The 6536-nt window shown below is 31.5% G+C and overlaps 1 long non-coding RNA gene and 1 other non-coding gene across 3 annotated transcripts; one reads left to right on the top strand and one right to left on the bottom strand.

Moving 5' to 3' along the window:
• Window positions 1-744: 744 nt before the first annotated feature.
• TRNAY-GUA (transfer RNA tyrosine (anticodon GUA)) lies at window positions 745-828 on the bottom strand. Its single transcript has one exon. It is a non-coding gene; the product is annotated as a tRNA-Tyr (tRNA).
• A 2381-nt stretch (window positions 829-3209) lies between these two features.
• Window positions 3210-5647, top strand: LOC126702048 (uncharacterized). Of its 2 annotated transcripts, none has more exons than XR_007647642.1 (3): window positions 3210-3425; window positions 4701-4803; window positions 5375-5647. It is a non-coding gene; the product is annotated as an uncharacterized LOC126702048 (long non-coding RNA). The 2 variants fall into 2 exon arrangements; XR_007647641.1 differs by having other exon boundaries at window positions 3210-3475.
• The last annotated feature ends 889 nt before the right edge of the window (window positions 5648-6536 follow it).

Genomic DNA, 6536 nt, shown 5'->3' with positions numbered 1-6536 from the left:
GCTCTTACAGAACAGTATTAGCACCTCTGGTTTAACAAAATTCGATTTCCGTTTCTGTGTGACTTTATTCACCAGTTCATGAAGACTTAAAATGTCAGTACGAATTCCCTTTGCAATTCTAGCATCCCCTTCATCATTCCCTTTAACCTGATTGATTGGACCATCAAATATCACCTCTAACCATTTTCTTTTTCCCTCTGTCATTGTTTTAATATGCATGCTCTTCTTCAACCAACCGTTGAACTCATTTCTACCGTTTAAGTAATTGAGGTGATTAGTGATGTGAGTAAACAGTTGCACAAACATGGCCCCATGCCTACAATATTCCTCTTCTTCGAGTCATACTCCCATATGTCCTTATCCTCTTGTGATTCTACCCACTCGTCGAAATTCTGTTAAAGCACATATACCAAATAAAAAATATTTACAACAATTTAACTTTTATCATCTATAAAAATATATATATTTTTTGATGGAAATTTACAAAAATATTTGATATAGAAAAAGACCAAAACATTAATAACCTTCACCTAAGAACTAAAATAATTTCTAGTTTTATTTCCTACCCTATATTTACAAAAAAAAAAAAAATACAATAACACAATCACAAAAAAGAAAGAAAGAGAAAACTTAGAAAATCATTCTTATTTAAGGTCACATTAAGGGTCCGTTTGGATATTCCGATTAGGCCTTTTTGGGGAACAACAAATGGGTTATTCATTTCATGGTGGATCAGTGAATTATTGGGCCGAGCTGGATTTGAACCAGCGTAGACATATTGCCAACGAATTTACAGTCCGTCCCCATTAACCGCTCGGGCATCGACCCAAGAAGAATCAATTCCAGGCATATTGATAATCCATGATCAACTTCCTTGCGTAGTACCCTACCCCCAGGGGAAGTCCGATCCCCGTTGCCTCCTTGAAAGAGAGATGTCCTGAACCACTAGACGATGGGGGCATACTTACCCGACCGCCCTCATACTATGTTCATAGTATGAACAGCTTTTTGAAATTGTCAGAAAATTGAAAACTGAAAAACACTGTAGTAAAATAATTTTTAAATGTATAAATAGTACCGTGAGACCCATTTTTAATGAAAAAGTGGTTGAAAAGTGAAATTTGTGGGTCCGTGAACAGTATACCCACATGTGGCTGAAAATTGGTTGAAAAGTCAAACTTTTCGGCTAAAAAAAAAAAAAAAAAAAAGAAGCAGAAACGCAAACGTCTGGGAAGCGCAAAACGCGCTTCATTCTATTTTCTCTTATTTTTCTCAAAAATTAAACATAGACCACAATAAGAAAATGATGGATGATAATGTACGTAACTTATTTGGGTAGTTTAGTCAAGGCTGAGACAGAAATATGAAAGGTAAAATTGAGTGCAAAAAAGTGAACTAACATTATAAGCAAAGCAACAACATAAATTGACAATTACACTAAAATTTAATGCTCATAAGTCATATCATATACGATACAAATTTAATGACCATATAGGTGACTATATACGTGTAATAACTAACAAGCAGATTGTGGCTATAGATTTGTGACTATATAGTATATGACATATTTATCAGGGTGAGATTTTTAAGAATTTTTTTGCCTTCCCTCGGTGAAATCAATTGCAAGGTAATCAAATAGCAATTTACTAATTTCCACTCAATTGCATATTCCTATTAATAAATCTGAACAAGGGGCTGAACAAGAGGTAGGTATATACTGTATATTGATAATAATGTTCTTTCAAATCCAAATCCGCCGACTAAAAATAATAAGATCACTTCAATATAAATAGTACATACTACAAGAAAATGAAGTAGGCAAATTGATACCAATTCAATATAGAAGAATTATTAAAAGTATGATGACTAACATAAATACGTAACAAACATTTAATGTATGTGTTTTTTGATTCTAGATTCTAGTATTCATATAAATTGAGAAATTAAAGAATCAGAGAATTGTGGTTTCTTTTCTTTTTTTTTCTTTTCTTTTGTGTGGGAAGGAAAATATCTAGGTAGTTCAAAATTCAAATTAATTCCAGTTTCTTGCTTTACTTACCTTAATTTGTTCAATATGGAAGAATGGTAAACAAACAGGTTCCAAATAAGAACAGTAACAAAATACGTACAAGAAATTCAGAACTAGAAGGAATTCATCAAAAAAAAAAATACAAGAAATACAAGAAATTCAGAACTAGAAGGAATACAAGAATGGTAAACAAACAGGTTCCAAATAAGAATAGTAACAAAATACAAGAAATTCAGAACTAGAAGGAATTCATCATAACAAAAAGAAGAAAAAAAAAAAGAAAAAGAAACCAAAACTCGTTACCTGTTTTGCCGGCGCCATACTCAAAACTATTGTAATCTCTTAAAGTAGTTCCTCAAATTTGCTTTGGTGCTGTCAATCAATGTTCTTCTACTACGTACTACTACATAGAGTTAAGTACGCAAGTCAGTTTGACTCAAAACAAAAACACGGAGAGAGAGATTTGATCCAAAAAAAAAAAAAAAAAGCACACACAGAAAGAGAGAGCGCGCGAAGAAAAGGAAAAAAAAAAAAAAACAAACAATACCTTTGAATGGCAGTGTTACTTCGAGTTTAGAGAGAAGAGATGATTGTTGAATGTATGGGACTATGGGTTTATATATAGTGGTGGGACGATGAGTGTATGGGTCCAATTGTCCGTACGTAACAAATTCTAATAAGTTTTAGGGTTGTGGTCAAAAAAGCAAATCCTAACACTAATAGGTTTAGGATTGTGGGCAAAAAAGTAATTTTATTGATCGATTCAAATTAAAATAGTTAACCTAAACTTATGTCTCCACCTCACAAAAACTTATACTTGTAGTGTGATCATCACACCAAAACTACACAATAAGATTAATTTATTAAAGTTGTTTTTTTTTTTTTTCTTTTTTAATTGTTTGAGTACTCCGTGTGATAACATTACAAAGGAAACATCATTACTATCGATTTAAATTTTTCAAAACTAGCACTAAACAATTTTGGATTGTGGGCAAAAGAAAAGCGAGACCTAATAAGCTAAGGATTACGGGTAAAAAAAGTAATTTCATTAATCAAAAAAAAAAAAATATATATATATATATATATAACCTAAACATATGAACCTACCACAATTTTCTCCGACAGCAAGTATTAAAAAAAAAAAAAAAAAACCTATTCTAAAACCCGATAAACACAAATATATATTTGAAAACCCTAACCCACGCTCTGCCTTATCCTTCCTCCAAAACGTAGACCCAGGCTCTACCGTTCCTCTCTTTTCTCTATTCTCTACTTTCTCCTTCCCTAAAACCCAACACTGAAAATCAATCCTGCCAAGAAGCCACCCCCACACTGTCAGGTCCGAGATAGAAAGAAGGCATCACCAAACAAACCACTGTCCTAGCCGTGGCAGAGGGTATGGCTACTGTGTATGACTCCCTTGGTTCTTAATTTTGGTTCATAATTGTAAGTCTACTTTTTCCTTTTGCTGATTGGTTTCTCACAATCCTAAAAAACCACAATCTAAGCAAAGACGCCATAAGTCGTGGAGTATTGTTGTAGATTCAAGATTGGTCATAAAGATTGGGCTTTAGGGTCGTTTATGAGAAACCCAAATAGATTTTTTGAGGGGTTTTGTTTGATTCTTTGTTTGGTTGTAGACCTAAGCTTCTTCTCCAATGTCCTGCCCAGTTATTATTTACTTTTGGTGTTTTGGGTTGCTATGGCTGAATGATTGGCCTTTAGTTCGCCAGCCTTAAAAAGGGTTTTCCAAACAAAAATTTAATTGTATTTACTTTAGGGCTATGGTTTCTTCTGCTTTAGTGGGTTTTCAAACTTGGGCTTCTTCCTCTAGAGGTGGAAGATTCTTTCTTTAATTTTTGGTTATTGGTTCTGGATTTACATTACTTTGCTATTATTATTATTTTCATAATTGGATCATGGGGGAATTATAATTGAATTCATAGATTGATGGGTTTAGATATAGAGGGTTTAAATAATTCAAATTATTGGACGCATTGAATTTTTATGTTCCTATATGTGTTGTGATTTGTTATTTAAAAATATTGTATAGTTTATATCATCAATTGCCCTTTTTAGTTGGTAGATTTTGGATCAAGCTGAATTGCATGGTGTCCTTTCTTCAAAATTCTAGACCTTTACATAAGACTCATTGAGACAAAAGATTTTTGAAGATAGGCCAACCCTATCATAGCATCACCCGATGTGCTCGACAATTGTCTGAGTGAAGTCAAAATAAAAAAAAAATAGCTTGGAAATTTTTTATGTTTATTTTATGGAAATCCTCTGTTTTCGTTTGGATTATTTATTTATTTATTTTTTTCATGCCAATACAACATGATATTTGTTTTGCTTACTACAAGGATTTTCGTAATTATTAGAATATGATGAGTCTTATACCTTGATGTTTTTTTGCTGATTCTTCCCACTGTAGCGGTTATTCTGTTCAATATCCCAACCAAAGCATCTAGGTTGTCCACCTATTTCAGACCTTTGTACAGCCCTTTTCAATTTTCAATTTAAGCCATTGATATCTACACTACCTGCAAGGTCTCTGTCTTTCTCCATGTATATGTGCATGTGTGTAAAGTTTGTTTTTTTTTCTCTATTTATACGTGTAAAGTTTGACTCTTTTATGGCTTTTCAACGGGTGATATTTTCATTTTGGTAGGGATTGCTTAGGTGTTTCAAGTTAGAGTGAGTTTGGTAAAGGATGTGCAAAAGCAAGAGGCATGGTGGGAAAGACAACATGAACTTGCAGCTGAGAATTTGGGGTAAGAATTTCTTCTAATATTTCTTATTCTTCATCTTCTTCTTTCAATTTTTATTTCTTTAAGTTTTAATTTTGTTTATATAGAACTGTTAGTGTTTTACATGTATTTTTGTGTGGTTGTCTTTAGAATAAATAGATTATGACTTTGGGAATTTACTTTCTGACTTAAGTGAATTATAAATATTGGGGTCTTGAAGCTTATTTCATCATAATTTACCACAAATCAATTGGTACTGTATGACCTATTATCTATATATCTTTAAAAGAAAAGGTTTGTAAAAGGTTTTTTTTTTTGTTTTTTTTTTTTTTTTTTGGCCCTGTTTGAAGCTTTTCAATGGGTATCACTAAGACTTAGTAAGAAAACCACAAATATGATAAACCATATGTAAATTTACTTTAAAATTTGATTCACGGTTCACACTATTGTTTTCATTACATTCCTATGTGTTATTCTATAGACTCTTACATTTATCATTTTCATTATATTATGATGTTTAGAAATCATTTATTTTTAGGAGTGACCTTCTTGCATCAATTTATAGTGGTAGATGATGAATTTTGATAAATGTCAGGTTTTGCTGAAGGAGCTTACAGGTATTGATATAAATTTCATGTAAAATTGTGAGTGGTGTTAATGCATTCACTTAAAAGTGATTGTCTATTCATTACTATTAGAAATAATTCTTGTTGTTGGCTGGGTCATGTAATTAATTGGATGTGGACATAAAAGAAATCCATTTATGAATGAGGAGGAGGAGGAATACATGTTGTGTACACACCTTTTTTAAGGGTTTAATTCATTCAACTGACTACCTACTATTGTAGTTTACTTTTAATTCTTTTTTCTTCAATCCTTTTATGATGGTTATGTTGAAAGGCAGAGATAGAGTTTTTTTTTTGTTTTTTTTTTGTTATTTGTTGGCTTATAAATTCTATTTAGTTCTTTTATGTGTTTCTATACAGTTTTATAGGCTCTATTAAGTACTGTTAGTGGAAGCAATTGGACTTGCTTGGTGATTTTGTTGAAGGAGCTTACAAGTATTAATATAAATTATTATTATTTAAAAATTTTCATCAATTATTAATATACAGTGAATCATTGGATGCTATTAAAAGAGAATTAGATGTCAAATTGTAGAATAAATTGGGGTGGGGTTATTATGAAATTTATTGACATTAAGAGTGTTTGGTTTTGCATTGTAAATCTTTGATGAATTGGTATAATTTGGTGTTATACTTGATACTAATTTGGTGAAAAATTAAGTAGCTTGAAGAAGTTGAGAAAAGAGAAGAGCCTAAGAAAGGGAGGAAATACATTCTTGAAAAGCATTGGATAAAGCTTGAAGATGTAAGCACAATTGTATATTTATTCTAGTTATTGGCTCTTTCGTAATACTTATTAGACCAAATGTAAGAGCACATTATGATTATTGTAATATATTACTTCATAATATTTGTATTTATCTCATTTTTAATATTACTTCATAATATTACATGTTTCATCTTATATTAGAGCCAATTTAACTTTTAATAATTGAAATTTGAGAAATGTTTAAACCTAATTAAACATGTTGACATTTGATTTAAAACAATCCCGTGCATTGCACGGGTTAGCGACTAGTAAATTTAAATTAGAATCATTAGTGAAGATTTTGACCACACTTTCACAACAAATTCTAATAAGTTTTAGGATTGTGTCATTGTGGGCAAAAAAGCAAATCCTAACACTAAGAG

Source organism: Quercus robur, chromosome 10 (genome assembly GCF_932294415.1).
Source record: "Quercus robur chromosome 10, dhQueRobu3.1, whole genome shotgun sequence".
Lineage (NCBI taxonomy): Eukaryota > Viridiplantae > Streptophyta > Magnoliopsida > Fagales > Fagaceae > Quercus > Quercus robur.
The sequence above is the reverse complement of the archived record's forward strand: the minus strand, read 5'-3'. Positions and strand labels throughout refer to the sequence as shown.